At 42.6% G+C, this 15,933-nt stretch overlaps 1 protein-coding gene across 1 annotated transcript in view; it reads right to left on the bottom strand.

The window, feature by feature from the left end:
- Positions 1–15,933, bottom strand: part of TMEM100 (transmembrane protein 100) — a 98,738-nt gene that overhangs the window by 25,974 nt on the left and 56,831 nt on the right. The gene's annotated exons all lie outside the window — the stretch shown is intronic.

Here is a 15,933-nt window from a genome sequence, read left to right on the forward strand (position 1 = left end):
TTATTGTTTTATTGAAGTTAACTGGGTTTAATTAATTAACTAATGAGATTCATTAATATTGCACCAATCATTAAATCCTTGATTACTGCAGTAGGATGAGCAATGAGAGTTTTCTTGTTGTACAGCATGCGTATATCGACAGAAAAGTTTAGGTTTTCAGTCAAATTAAACAGAGGTAATCTCTAAATTTGTTGAAAATATGTGTTTTACCAGCCCACTGTTATCACCAGATATATATATATATATATATATATATATATATAAGAGATGTGTGGTGGGCACTTTTCGTGTTTTGTGTTTTGGTTTTGGACATGGATCCCCGCTCGTGTTTTGGATCTGGATTGGTTTTGCCAAAACCACCCTTTCGTGTTTTGGTTTTGGATCTGGATGATTTTTTTAAAAACATAGAAACAGCTAAAATCACAGAATTTGGGGGTAATTTTGATCCTACGATATTATTAACCTCAACAACATTAATTTCCACTAATTTCCAGTCTATTCTGAACACCTCACAATATTGTTTTAATGCCAAAAGGTTGCACAGAGGTGGCTGGATGACCTGTAAGTTAAGCGACACAAGTGGGAGGCACAAACACGTAGCCCATCTAGGAGTGGCACTGCAGTGTCAGACAGGATGGCAGTTTCAAAAACTAGATCACCAAAGAGCACATAATGCAAAGAAGAAAAAGAGGTGCAAGATGGAATTGTCCTTGGGACCTTCCACCCACCCTTATGTTGTATAAACAGGACATACACAATAGACTATGTACTAGTATCAGCCTCTCTATTTTCAAAAATAGAAGAAGTATACATTTCTCCTATCTTCATATCAAACCATGCCATGGTATGGCTTACGCTACGCACTACTGTAGATTTAGGCCCCTGTATTCAATGGCGATACCCCACTTCATTCTCCACGTCTATTAAATTCCGCAGCAAAGTCCAAGTTGCCTGGGCGGAATAGGAACTGTTCAATAATGACTCCCTGTCTACTGATCCCTCATTGTTCTGGCAAGCTTCCAAATTCATCCTCAGAGGAACGGTCATGGCATAGGTCCATTCTATTAAAAATAAAATAACGGCTGATTTCTTGACCCAACAATCCCACCTGACTACCTCCTACCACCTCTTTGTATCTGACCCCTCCCCTGCCAATAAATCAACCTACTCTCTTGCCAAAACACAGTATGATGCCTTGTTTACTAAATTAGAATCCACTTATTCATTCCGTAAAGATCATCTTTTATTTAAATTCGGTAATAAAGTCGGCAAATTGCTGACGAATTTACTCCATGGTCAATCTCCACCAATGGTGATTCACCCATTAAAACCTGCTGATGAGTCTTTGGAATCCTGTAGTGCATGCATTGTTAATATTATGACAGATTTTTTACACCTCTCTATACTCTGCCCCCCCACACGATTACACGGTTGATGATTCCTTCTGGGAAAACTTGACTATTCCACTGCTCCTTTCTTCAGCTACCAGTCTCCTTACGGCTCCGATAACTGAATTGGAGGTTAAAACTAGTATCTCTAATCTGAATGCAGGGAAAGGCCCAGGCCCCGATGGTCTGATTACTGAATATTATAAACTTTTAGCTCCCTCCATAATACCTGTTTTGACGGTTTTATACTATCAAATTATTGCCACCCATACCCTTCCTAGATACTTTAACTCTGCCATAATCAAATTGATTCCTAAACCAGGTAGAGACCTCAGTAACCCTTCCTCTCACCGACCGATATCTCTCCTTAACCTGGATTATAAATTCTAACCAAAATTTGGGCTGATAGGCTAAAACTGATACTCCCCTCTATAATCCACAAAGACCAGTCAGGATTCGTGGCTGGATGACATTCCGTCACTAATGTTCGAAGAGTTTACTCGGCTATCTTTTCAGTGTCCCAAAAAGTGTTCCAAAAAGATTACCCCAATAGTGCCATACTCTCCCTTGATGCCGAGAAGGCCTTCTACATGGTGCTCTGGAACCACCTTTTTTATACCATGTCCAAATTTGGCTTTCTAGAGGAATTTATACTGATTGTAAAGACTCTATACCTATTTTCCTTCTCCCAATTATCATGTAATGGCTACTTGTCAAATCATATCCCCATATTGAGGGGTACCAGACAGGGTTGTCCCTTATCCCCCCTGCTCTTTGATATTGCACTAGAACCATTGGCGATAGCACTGCATGATTCCCCTCTTTATCAAGGTATCCATATTGGATCGGTTGATTTACCAGTTTCTTTATTTGCAGACGACATGCTTTTGTTTTTATCCCACCCTGAACACTCCCTTTCAGTGGTGATGAACATTATTGCCCAGTTTGGTGCGTTTTCAGGCTACAAAATAAATATAGACAAATCGGAGATTATGTCTTTATCTGGATCCCTTGACTTTATGCACACTGACCCATCTCTACATACTATGACCATTGTTCCCTCACACTTTAAATATTTAGGAATACAAATGCCGGCTAAACTTTCAGATCTATATGATCTGAATTTCACCCCTTTAATAGCACACATTTCTAAAACCCTTGAAGGATGGACTTCTCTCCCTCTTTCCTTATTGGGTAGAGTAGCGGTTATAAAACATATCATTTTCCCTAAACTACTTTACCAAATGCAGATGCTCCCATTACAACTGTCTAATACTGATCTACCATGTTTAAATACCATTTTTCAGAAATTCATCTGGAACACTAGGAAACCTTGCATTGCGTGAAGGAAGTTGCAAATGTCTTGCTTGCAATGGTTTGGGCCTACCTGACCTATTGCTATATACTCATGCAATATTCTTCCATTATGCATCTGATTGGCTTTTGGAAAAAAGCATTTACACTGACTATGAACTTGATTTAGCATTGTTATATCCAATGTCTCCTAACACCCTCCTTCATACTCCAAGACCCAAGATACAGTACCTCCTACATTGTTCCTCAACCCCCTCTTTACAGATACCTACGTCTCTTGGCTGACTGTCAACAAAAAATTAAAGCACAACCATAGGTACACTAAACATATTTCTTTTTGGGGCAACCCTCTTTTTGAGCCAGGGAGAGATTATTTTATTTTTCGCAGACTCTTCTCGAAAGGTATCCGAACTACCTAGGATGTGTTTGACCCGGGCGGCAAACTCTATCCTTTTACCTCTCTTTAAGAGAAATTTGGTCTTACCTCACTGTATATATATCCTTACATGCAAATTCAACATTTTGTTTCTTCTCTAACTCCATTTGCACCATCCACTGATACCCCTGACGAGATGGATGCACTATTACAATTTCTTTGTCGACATCCTTACAGATTGAAATACATCTATCTTCCCTTACTGTCCCTCTATAAATATAAGATCTGTACTTCAGTGGTATCCTTATGGTCTAAAGACCTTCCTGTCTTAAAATCTCCTACAACTATCTTCCAACATTATGATAAGACCATGAAATTGCTATGTTCCTCTTTGCTCCAAGAGGTTCACACCAAGACGGTGCATAGAGCTTTCATTATGCAAATGCAACGTAAACGTTACATGCCCTCTGAACTTAACAGTTGTCTAAAATGTTCCATTGCCTCTGCGACATTTATCCACTATGTGTGGCATTGTCATAAATTCCGAAAGTTTTGGAACAAAGTAATATGCTTTAGTAATAATACTTTTGATTTACAATTAAAATTGGACCCAAACCCTTGTCTCTTTGTCAACTTTCAGTCTTGGATAAATCAAGGTTTACCACCAACTCTGATCCCATTCCTAACAATTTTGGTATCAGTGCGGAAAAAGTTATAATGAGACATTGGATTTCATCGACCTCTCACTCATTATGTGAGGTGAAGACATTACTTTTCAAGATTCTCTATTTCGATAGGGAATCTACTATTCCAGATATAGAGAAAGGTGTTGTCCACTTCTACCGCAAATGGGATCTATATATTGACACGCTTGACGTGCTGACTCGTTCCAAAATTTTCAAACTTTATGAAAACACTGATTGGTGGCATTATAAATGACTGGCAGATCTTATCTAGTTCAGATATTATTTTTGGTTAATTCAGTGGATACAATAGCCTCCTGACCTCCTACACCAGGCATGTCCAAACTGTGGCCCTCCAGCTGTTGTGAAACTACACATCCCAGCATGCCCTGACACAGTTTTGCTGTCAGAGAATGCTGAAGCTGTGTCAGGGCATGCTGGGATGTGTAGTTTCTCAACAGCTGGAGGGCCGCAGTTTGGACATGCCTGTCCTACACCCTTTCCCTCCTCTACTCTATCCTACTGTACTTATATGATTGCTACAACGTCTTTTCACTTTGAATGACTTCCTCGTTGCTGAATCTATTTTTGTCAATTACACCCCCCACCCTATGTTTTTCTTCAATTTTATGCTATGTTTCTATGAGAGATGCATTTACTTTGACACACAGTTATACATGTACACTTGAAAATAAGGCTACAGTTCTAGTTTGCTGAATCTTTTTATTTCTTGTCATTTGTCCAATGTACACACATGCCATATTTTACTATGTCATCCTTGTCTTGCAACTACTTGCAATTTTCATGTTTGTCACCATTTTATTTTTCTTTAAATTGCATTTTGCTGTGAGAACACTGAGTCAGACCTATGTGGTGACAACGAGAACGAGAATACTAACTGAACAGTTTGGATGCTTCATCAAGAACTATTTCAACTAACAGAGGGGGGTAGTGAACCAAACAAGAATAAAGAAATCTGCTCCCCCAACACAGAGGTATTGTTTCTGCAGGCAAAGGGAATAGGTAGCATATCCACAGCAATAGAAGATAATTCAGATCAAAACCAAATAAAAATAGGCAGAGAGAGGAACATAGCTAGGAACAGGAAAAGCACAAACAAAACTCTAAAAGCTATGTGTGCAAATGCTAGGAGCTTAGGAAATAAAATCCCAGAACTAATTGCAATAATGACAAGGGATGATCTAGACATTGTGGCAATTACAGAGTCATGGTACAATGAAAATCATGACTGGGACATAGCTATACCGGGATATACTTTATATAGGAAGGACAGAATTGGAAAAATCGGAGGAGGGGTAGCAATGTATGTAAAAAAATGCATAAATACTACATTAATACAAAGTATTGAAGAAAAAACTGAGGCCCTTTGGGTGACCATAGAAACAGGGGAAAAGTCGAGTATTCGTATTGGCGTGATATACAGGCCACCAGGTCAGGAAGAGGAACTCGACAAGTACCTATTGCAGGACTTAACTAAAATGGCATTAAAAGGAGAGGTAATAATCATGGGAGACTTTAATCTTCCTGATGTAAACTGGGAAGTGTCTGTTGCTAGTTCCACTAGAAGTAGGGACATTTTAAATTCCCTTCAGGAAGCATCCCTCCACCAATTGGTGAGGGAGCCCACTCGGAAAGACGCTATATTAGACTTAATACTTACAAATGGAGACAGAATATCGGACGTAAAAGTGGGTGAAAACCTGGGATCCAGTGATCATCAAGCAGTATGGTTCAGCATAAAGACAGAGACTGACTCATCCCATACAAAAACAAAGGTGTTGGATTTTAGGAAGGCTGATTTTGTAGGGATGGGAAAATGTGTAAGCGATTCTTTGGTAGAGTGGAGGAACTTGGAAGCCGTGCAGGAGAGGTGGGAAACATTAAAATGTGCAATATTAAAGGTAACAGACCTTTGTATCAAAAGTGTTAGGAAAAACACAAGGAAAAGGAAGCCAGTGTGGTTTGCAAAAGAAGTAGCAAATATTGTGAAAGCAAAAAAGATGGCTTTTAGGAAATATAAGCAGACACAAAATAATGAAGACAAAGAGATATATCTTGTTAGACAGAAGGATACTAAGAAGGTAATCAGATGTGCAAAGGCACAAGCTGAGGATAAAATGGCCCAGTCAGTGGCTAAAGGAGGCAAAACTTTTTTTAGGTATATAAGCGAAAGGAGAAAAACAAAAGGCGTAATAATAAAACTAAAGACAGACACTGGGAGTCTTGTTGAGGGAGACAATTTAATAGCAGATCATCTTAATAATTATTTTTGCTCAGTATTTACTACTGAAAGAGAGGGGAAGGGGCCACAGTTAAGTTTCAGGGATATTCAGGAAAATGACACAAGTACATTTACAGAGGAGAAGGTCCTAACAGAACTCTCAAAGCTGAAAGTGGACAAATCTATGGGGCCAGATGGGATACATCCAAGGATACTAAAAGAACTTAAAGAGGTGCTGGTAGCACCATTGACAGAATTATTCAACCAGTCATTAGCTACAGGAGTAATTCCAGAGGACTGGAAAAGAGCAAACGTAGTCCCACTGCACAAAAGTGGAAGCAAGGAAGAGGCAAACAACTACAGACCAGTGAGTCTTACATCAGTAGTAGGGAAATTGATGGAAACACTCTTAAAAGAAAGAGTTGTAGATTATCTTAAATCCGGCAATTTACAGGATCCCAAACAGCAGGGATTCACTGGGGGGAGATGATGTCAAACAAATCTTATTGACTTTTTTGACTGTGTGATTAAAGTGATGGATAAAGGTGGAGCCATGGATATAGCTTATCTAGACTTTAGTAAGGCTTTTGACACTGTTCCACATCGCAGACTGCTAAATAAACTTGAAAGTTTGGGATTGGAGATTAGGATTATTGAATGGATAACATCTTGGTTGAAGGATAGAAAACAGAGAGTTGTGGTAAATGGAGTGCATTCACAGGAGGGAAATGTTACCAGTGGAGTACCCCAGGGATCTGTACTTGGACCAGTGCTTTTTAATATCTTTATTGGTGACATTGCAAATGGCATTAAAGGGAAAGTATGCCTTTTTGCAGATGACACAAAGGTATGCAACAGGGTAGACACACCAGGTGGGGTAAAACAAATTATTGAGGATCTAGGTAGACTAGAGGAATGGTCAAGAGTGTGGCAATTACAGTTTAATGCCAAAAAATGCAAAATCATGCACTTGGGTCTCAAAAATCCAAAGGCTAAATATAGTATTAATGGCACTATACTGGAAACTACTGAGGAGGAAAGGGATCTAGGAGTCACTATTTCAGATGACTTAAAGGCAGGTAAGCAATGTAACAAAGCAATGAGGAAGGCTAGTCAGATGCTTGTCTGCATTGGGAGTGGAATCAGCAGCAGAAAGAAAGAAGTAATAATGCCACTGTATAGGTCATTGGTACGGCCTCATCTAGAATACTGTGTTCAATTCTGGAGGCCATATCTTCAAAAGGATATTAATACATTAGAAACTGTACAAAGAAGGGCAACTAAAATGGTGCATGGCCTACATCACAAAACATACCCAGAAAGACTAAGAAATCTCAATATGTATAGTTTGGTGCAGAGAAGGGAAAGGGGGGACATGATAGAAACTTTCAAATATATCAAGGGTTTCAACAAAGTCCAGGAGGGAAACATTCTCCAAATGAAGAGAAGCAATAGGACACGAGGACATGCACTGAGACTGGAGGGGGGGAGGTTCAGGGGAAATTTACGGAAAAATTACTTCACAGAAAGGGTAGTGGACAAGTGGAATAGCCTTCCATCGGAGGTGGTAAAGGCTAAGACAGTAGAGCAATTTAAACATGCATGGGATAGACATAAAGATATCCTTACAAATAAATAAGGATCAATTAAGGTTAGAGATAAAAAAAAGGGCAGACTAGATGGGCCAAGTGGTTCTTATCTGCCGACAAATTCTATGTTTCTATGTTTCTATAACATATAATATGCAATAAAGCTTTCTTTAATGCTTTATCTCTGTCTCTCTCCTTTCATGCCACGATTGTTGTTAACCTCAAAGAAAACCCAATAAAAATATGTTGTTTTTTTTTAAAAACAGGACATGCACACTTTAACAAACCAATCATTTCAGTGACGGGGTCTGCCAAATGACTGTGGCTGAAATGACTGCTTTGTTAGGGCCCCAACCAAAAAAGAAGCAATTAATCTCTCCTTGCTCAAACTGGCTTTACAGTGGCAAGATGTCATCCTCATCCTCAGATTCCACCCCCTCCTTCAGTGTTTACATTCGCATCCTCACAGAGAAATAATATTCAAACAAACAAAACCACATAATTTAGGTGTCAGTGGACTGCTAACGCTATTACCCAAAGTTTCTTAACCTGACAATGACTTATGATGAATACGCTGCAGGTTGATGTATAAGAGAGGATGTTCCAAGGTGGTTAACGCCCTTACCCCTACTTATTATGGGTTGACAAAGGCAACAGATGGCTTGACACCTGTTGTCTGGATTTGTGAAGAAATAATTCCACACCGAAGCGGTGGCTCTTTGGGTATTTTGACCAGTCATGAAAATGGTCTTATTCATCCCACGGACAACAACTGTCTCCCCCGGTGCCTGATTTAAACAAACCACATCACCATTAGAATCCTCATAGTCAACTTCCTCCTCAGCGTCAGCAACACCTATATCTTCATCTTGGTCTACTTCAACAGTGACATCTTCAATTTGAATATCAGAAACTGGATAGTGCGTGCTACTTCCAGCACTTGCAGAGGGCGTGCAAATGGTGGAAGGAACCACCTCTTCCCGTCCAGTTTTGGGAAGGTCAGGAATCTGGGGGTGAGCTGCAGCCCAAGTGATCTCGGCCAGATCACTTGGACTGCAGTTCACCCCCAGATCACTTGGACTGCAGGGACAATGAGGAATAAATAAAAGAAATGTAAAATATATATATATATGTATATATCACAGCCGCTCACCGCTGACCAACGTTCACTGCCGTACGCTGCACCGCCACTGAAAGCTGACCACCGCAGACCACAACTGGCGGTGGTCAGAGGGACATCAATGCCGCTGCAACAAAGGACAGCTTAGTACCGCCGCATCCCCCGCAGACCATGGGCTCCACCGCCGCCGACAGTCCCTTCCACACCTCCGCTGCACACATCAGGTAATGTTTCCCTGCTTCCCTATGTCCTCTGCTGTCACTTTCCCTGTCCCTTCTGTCACTCTCTCTGTCACTGCTGTCACTCTCTCTCTCCCTGTCCCTGAAATGTGTATCATACCGTGTACTGTAATGTGAATTTCGTCTCATACCGTTTGCTGCAATGTGAATTTCGTCTCATACCGTGTGCTGTAATCTGAATTTCAGCACATACCATGTGCTGTTATGTGAATTTCACCTAATATCGTGTGCTATAATGTGAATTTCGGGTCATACCATGTGCTGTAATGTGAATGTCGGCTGATACCGTGTGCTGTTATGTGAATTTCACATCATGCCGTGTGCTATAATCTGAATTTCGGGTCATACCGTGTGCTGTAATGTGAATTTCGGCTGATACCGTGTGCTCTAATGTGAATTTCGGCTGATACCGTGTGCTGTAATGTGAATTTCGGTTCATACCGTGTGCTGTAATCTGAATTTCGGGTCATACCGTGTGCTGTAATGTGAATTTCGGGTCATACCGTGTGCTGTAATGTGAATTTCGTCTGATACCGTGTGCTGTTATGTGAATTTCGGCTCATACCATGTGCTATAATGTGAATTTCGGCTCATACCATGTGCTATAATGTGAATTTCGGCTGTAATGTGAATTTTTGCTCATACTGTGTGGTATAAGGTGAAATGGGCACAGTATAGTATAAGGGGTCCTACTACACTGAAGGACATGCCCCTATTTGAGTGGCCATGCCCCCTTTTCTGGAGACGCGCGCATAACCAGTGCCTCCCCAGCCAATGTCCTCACCGCACGTCACTGCCCTACACTACACAGGGAAAACCCTGTAAAAATTATTTGGATAAAATAACCCATTTACTTCGAGTTATTATAATAATATGCAGCACAGGAGAGCATACTCCTACACCACACAGGGCAAACCGTGTAAAAATAATTTGGATTAAATATTAATAACCCCTTTATTTGGAGAATAATATACAGCACAGGACAGTAGTGGCTGGAGTTATACAGCAGTACCGCTGGACTTATACGGCAGTACCGTTAGACTTATACAGCAGCACAACTGAACTGGACTTATATGGCAGCACAACTGGACTTATGGCAGCACAGGATACCATCACTGAAGTGACTGGACTGATTCAGCACAAGACACCACCACTGGACTAATGCAGCACAAGACAGCACCACTGGACTGGATTTATACAGCAGTACTGGACTTATGGCAGCACAGGACACCACCACTGTGACTGGACTGATGCAGCACAAGACACTACCACTGGACTGATGCAGCACAAGACAGCACCACTGGAATTATACAAAAGAAAAGGATCGCCACCCCACATACCACACATTCAACGTGAACAAGGGCAATATTATTACATCAATGTACAGCAAAGAAACTGATCACAACACATTGTTGAGAGCAAATAGCTTTCACCCTCAAGCACTAAAGAATGGATTAGCAAAATCCCAAATGATACGGATAGCCCGCATTTCCATTTTGATCTAGAGATACAGACACACACAGAGAGTCCTCCTGAGACCTTCCCAGTGTTTAAGTAGTACAGAGGCTACTGCTATTCTTGCATGTGACAAGAGAAATTATTTTATTTTTCTATGTGTATTTTAAGGTTAAGTTGTCTTTTTTCCACTACAATAAAATGTAATAAAAATAGTTGTCTCTCAATTAGGTAGAGCTATAAACAGTACCCAGGCATTACTAAACTATTAGTTTAAAACTAATATACACCATTGGTTTAAATATAATATACACAATCCATACCTCCCACCATGACCCATTCCAAGAGGTACAACATGCTTTCTACATGGACTTCCTTCTTAAGTTATGATTGCAATCACCTGTGTTGAAATACCTTTCTTATCAATTAAATAGTTCAACACAGGTGACACCAATCATATATTAAGTGGGAAGTCCAAGTAGAGAGCATTTTGTTCCTTTTGGAATTGGACATGTTGGGAGGTATGCACAATCTATTATACACCCCCCCACACACCTTCCAATGGGACCCCCTGTCTTAAATGCACCAGGCTCCCCCGAGACTTAAGCCAGCCCTGCCTTCTGCCCCCACCATGAGTTCTGAAGTCCTCTCCCCCCTCCACCTGCCCCCTGGACACTCTCCCCTCACACATAGATTGCAAGCTCCTAGGAGCAGGGTCCTTCTCCCTCCTATTCTCAAAGCCCTCTTCCCTAGCACTTTGTAGCCTTCAGAATTACTCTTGCTCATATCCGTTTGTCTTTTCTAGCAACTCTACTTCTACTAGTTATGCCATCATTATTGGAAACAGGTTCCACCCTTTACCATTTACTCCCTGTGGCAGAGTGGGTATCTTCCACATTCTGAGGAAAGGGTTAAATTGCCAGTGTCGAACTGAAGCATTAAGGGCTCACCGGGGAATGCAGTGGTGGGGGCCTATGTTTAGGGGTGTGGTCAGCCCCCATAGGGCTTGACCAACCATTAGAGAGTGCATGGTCTGGTCCTCTTGAATAAAATATATAGTAAATACTGCTAGTCCATGCATGATGATGTACCAGATTGATAACAGCTATGCACTGTATAAAGGGCCAAATTCAGCATGGAAAAATTGTACATTTATGATCCCAGACACTAACAAGCATGGGGACGCCCAGCACAGGGCAAGTCTGCCCACATGCCAGGCCCTGTCCGCCCCTGCAAATATCCGAATGCATCGCATGATAGTGATGCTTTTGCATGTTAAGGGTAGCTCTATGCCTACGCAGGATAGCTGCATAGGAAGGTGGCTAACCACCATGTTTCAGGTTGCAGCGGCTGCGTGTGACGTCACGCAGTTGCCACGGCCTGCCCGGCAAACGGTCCAGACATGCCTGCTTTGTCCGGACCGTGGCCCCCAATGTGGCCATGACGCCCCTTAAATGCCAAGTCAACAACCCCTCCCGCTGCACGAATGCTTCTTCCTGTCAATCAGGCAGAGGCATTTGCACAAATGCTGTTACATCTCAGCATGCGAACGCACTAATACCTGCGTTTCATGCTGAATTAGGCTCAAATAAACCATAGTCCTCCGCAGGATAATGTAAAACATGTATAATGTATAATTCAAGTGCACAGTCTGGAACCTGATCCCTAAAGAAGGGGGTGGGTTTTCAGGCAGTGGAGCCTTCTGGGGGTTTTCTCTCCTGTACCCCTGTAGACCAGTCCGACCCTGTAAACTGTTATATCTCAGGGAGGAATCATACCCTTTTCCTCAATTAAGACCAGTTAAGGTAGATTTGAGGATGGTTATCTGGAAACTGATGGACATTTACAAGTGTTCAGTTAGTCAGGGGGAATGTGAGGGAGAGGTTACACAGTAGCCCTCTTTATGCTAGCCAATCTGAACCCTGACTTTGCTGTGAATACTGGTGTTAGAAGTGGGATACAGTAGGTCTTGTGCTGGGGATCCTAAACACACTCCTATATAAGCCATCTTGCAACAGATGTTGGACTTCTTTAAACAGCATCAGGCAGGGGTAACTGCTCCAGTAATCACCAAAATGCAGGCCTCAGATGATGTGGAGGCCTTTATTACCATTTTTGAAAGGGTTGCTACATTGCAATAAATCTTGGGCCGTACAGATTGCTCCTCTGCTAACAGCACAGGTCCAAGGTGCAAAAGTTGCTCTCCCTGGAAGATGCAAAAATTGAAGGGTGGCATAGTGGACCAATTTTGCCTCCATCCAGTAGCTTACTGGTGGAAATTCAGGTCTGTGCCTTATGATCCTGTTGTGAGACCTTGCGTCCTAGTGCGGAAACTGGTCAACCCTACTGTTAAATGGCTGAAGCCGAACCAACATAAATCTGCCCCGCTGGTAGAATTGGTCACTCTCTAACAGTTTACTGCTCTACTTGCTGCCAATCTTGCTCACTGGGGCCGGCTGCATCGAGTCGAGAATTTGGATTCCGCTGTCTGGCTGGTGGAAACTGCCTTGCTAGAGTAGGAAGCTGTGGAGAACCTTTCTTCTTTAATTACTCTGGAGTCTCCCTGTCATAATAGTGTCTTTACAGTGGCAGAGACCTGCCCTGTTCCCCCTAGAATGCAGGTATGTGTACAAGTCGGAAATAGACTGGTTGAGGGCTTGGTGCACTCTGGCTATGCTACTACCTTAATACAAAGGTATTTGTTATTCCCAGAGTTGTTGTTACCCCACAAACTAGTCCGCATCTGTTGTGTACATGGAGATGTTCAGGCCTTTCTTACCACCATGGTTCTTTTGATAAGCAAGGGAAAGATTGCCAAACTATGTGTGGGTATGTGTCCATTGTTACCGTCCCGTGTGTTAATAGGTTGTGACTGGCCTCACTTTCTGGCACCTCTTGCTGGAGGAACAGGTGCCTGCAGCAGCCTTTGGAGAGACATTTCCCTTCTCCTCAGATTTGTTTATGTCTCTGGTAAAGGCTCCTAAATCTAAGAAACAAAGCAGACGGGACCACAGAGACTTGCTTGTGAAGTTTTGGTGAAACAAAAGGTGTTTTCCCATAACATTACTGCTCGAAATGAACATGTAAATGTTGACGTTTCTGCTCATGTTAATATGCATATTAATCCTGATGAACCTGCTAATATGAATGTGCCAGTGCATGCTGATGTCCATGATGATACTGAGAGGTTTAGGAACACTGATGTTTCCAGCAGCCAGGCTAATCCTTGTGGCACGGAGAATAATGGTGAGGTCCCGTTAAGTAGTATAAATTAGAGATGTGCACCAGAAATTTTTTTGGGTTTTGGTTTTGGATTCGGTTCCGCGGCCGTGTTTTGGATTTGGACGCGTTTTGGCAAAACCTCCCTGAAATTTTTTTGTCGGATTCGGGTGTTTTTTTTCAAAAAAAAACCCTCAAAAACATCTTAAATCATAGAATTTGGGGGTAATTTTGATCCCATAGTATTATTAACCTCAATAACCATAATTGCCACTCATTTCCAGTCTATTCTGAAGACCTCACACCTCACAACATTATTTTTAGTCCTAAAATTTGCACCAAGGTTGCTGGATGACTAAGCTAAGTGACCCAAGTGGGCAGCACAAACACCTGGCCCATCTAGGAGTGGCACTGCAGTGCCAGACAGGATGGCACTTATTAAAATTAGCCCCAAACATCACTTGATGCAAAGATAAATAAAAAAAAAGAGGTGCAAGATGGAATTGTCCTTGGGCCCTCCCTCCCACCCTTATGTTGTATAAACAGGACATGCACACTTTAACAAACCCATCATTTCAGGCACAGGGTCTGCCACACGACTGTGGCTGAAATGATTGGTTGGTTTGGGCCCCCACCAAAAAAGAAGCAATCAATCTCTCCTTGCACAAAATGGCTCTACAGAGGCAAGATGTCTACCTCCTTCTCATCGTCCGATTCATCACCCCTTTCACTGTGTACATCCCCCTCCTCACAGAGTATTAATTCGTCCCCACTGGAATCCACCATCTCAGGTCCCTGTGTACTTTCTGGAGGCAATTGCTGGTGAATCTCTCCACGGAGGAATTGACTATACTAATTCATTTTGATGAACATCATCTTCTCCACATTTTGTGGAAGTAACCTTGTACGCCGATCGCTGACAAGTGCCCGGCTGCTCTAAACACTCTTTCGGAGTACACACTGGAGATGGGGCAACTTAGGTAAAATAAAGCCAGTTTGTGCAAGGGCCTCCAAATTGCTTCTTTTTCCTCCCAGTATACTTACGGACTGTCTGACATGCCTACTTGGATGCTGTCACTCATATAATCCTCCACCATTCTTTCAATGGTGACAGAATCATATGCAGTGACAGTAGACGACGTGTCAGTAATCGTTGGCAGGTCCTTCAGTCCGGACCAGATGTCAGCACTCGCTCCAGACTGCCCTGCATCACCGCCAGAGGGTGGGCTCGGAATTCTTAGCCTTTTCCTCGCAGCCCCAGTTGCAGGAAATGTGAAGGAGGAGCTGTTGACGGGTCACTTTCCGCTTGACTTGACAATTTTCTCACCAGCAGGTCTTTGAACCTCTGCAGACTTGTGTCTGCCGGAAAGAGAGATACAACGTAGGCTTTAAACCTAGGATCACGGTGGCCAAAATGTAGTGCTCTGATTTCAACAGATTGACCACCCGTGAATCCTGGTTAAGCGAATAAAGGGCTCCATCCACAAGTCCTACATGCCTAGCGGAATCGCTCTGTTTTAGCTCCTCCTTCAATGTCTCCAGCTTCTTCTGCAAAAGCCTGATGAGGGGAATGACCTGACTCAGGCTGGCAGTGTCTGAACTGACTTCACGTGTGGCAAGTTCAAAGGGTTGCAGAACCTTGCACAACGTTGAAATCATTCTCCACTGCGCTTGAGACAGGTGCATTCCACCTCCTTTGCCTATATCGTGGCCAGATGTATAGGCTTGAATGGCCTTTTGCTGCTCCTCCATCCTCTGAAGCATATAGAGGGTTGAATTTCACCTCGTTACCACCTCTTGCTTCAGCTGATGGCGGGGCAGGTTCAGGAGTGTTTGCTGGTGCTCCAGTCTTTGGCACGCGGTGGCTGAATGCCGAAAGTGGCCCGCAATTCTTCGGGCCACCGTCAGCATCTCTTGCACGCCCCTGTCATTTTTAAAAAAAATTCTGCACCACCAAATTCAATGTATGTGCAAAACATGGGACGTGGTGGAATTTGCCCACATGTAATGCACGCACAATATTGTTGGCGGTGTCCGATGTCACAAATCCCCAGGTTTATGGAAAGTGGTGATACAAAGCGTAGCCTGCCTAGGAATGAGTTTGCATTTGCGAAATGCTGCTACTGGTGCTGCCGCTGCTGTTCTTGCTGCGGGAGGCAATACATCTACCCAGTGGGCTGTCACAGTCATATAGTCCTGAGTCTGCTCTGCTCCACTTGTCCACATGTCCGTGGTTAAGTGGACATTGGGTACAACTGCATTTTTTAGGACACTGGTGAGTCTTTTTCTGACGTCTGTGTACATTCTC

Source organism: Pseudophryne corroboree, chromosome 3 (genome assembly GCF_028390025.1).
Source record: "Pseudophryne corroboree isolate aPseCor3 chromosome 3, aPseCor3.hap2, whole genome shotgun sequence".
In the NCBI taxonomy this organism is placed as follows: Eukaryota; Metazoa; Chordata; class Amphibia; order Anura; family Myobatrachidae; genus Pseudophryne; species Pseudophryne corroboree.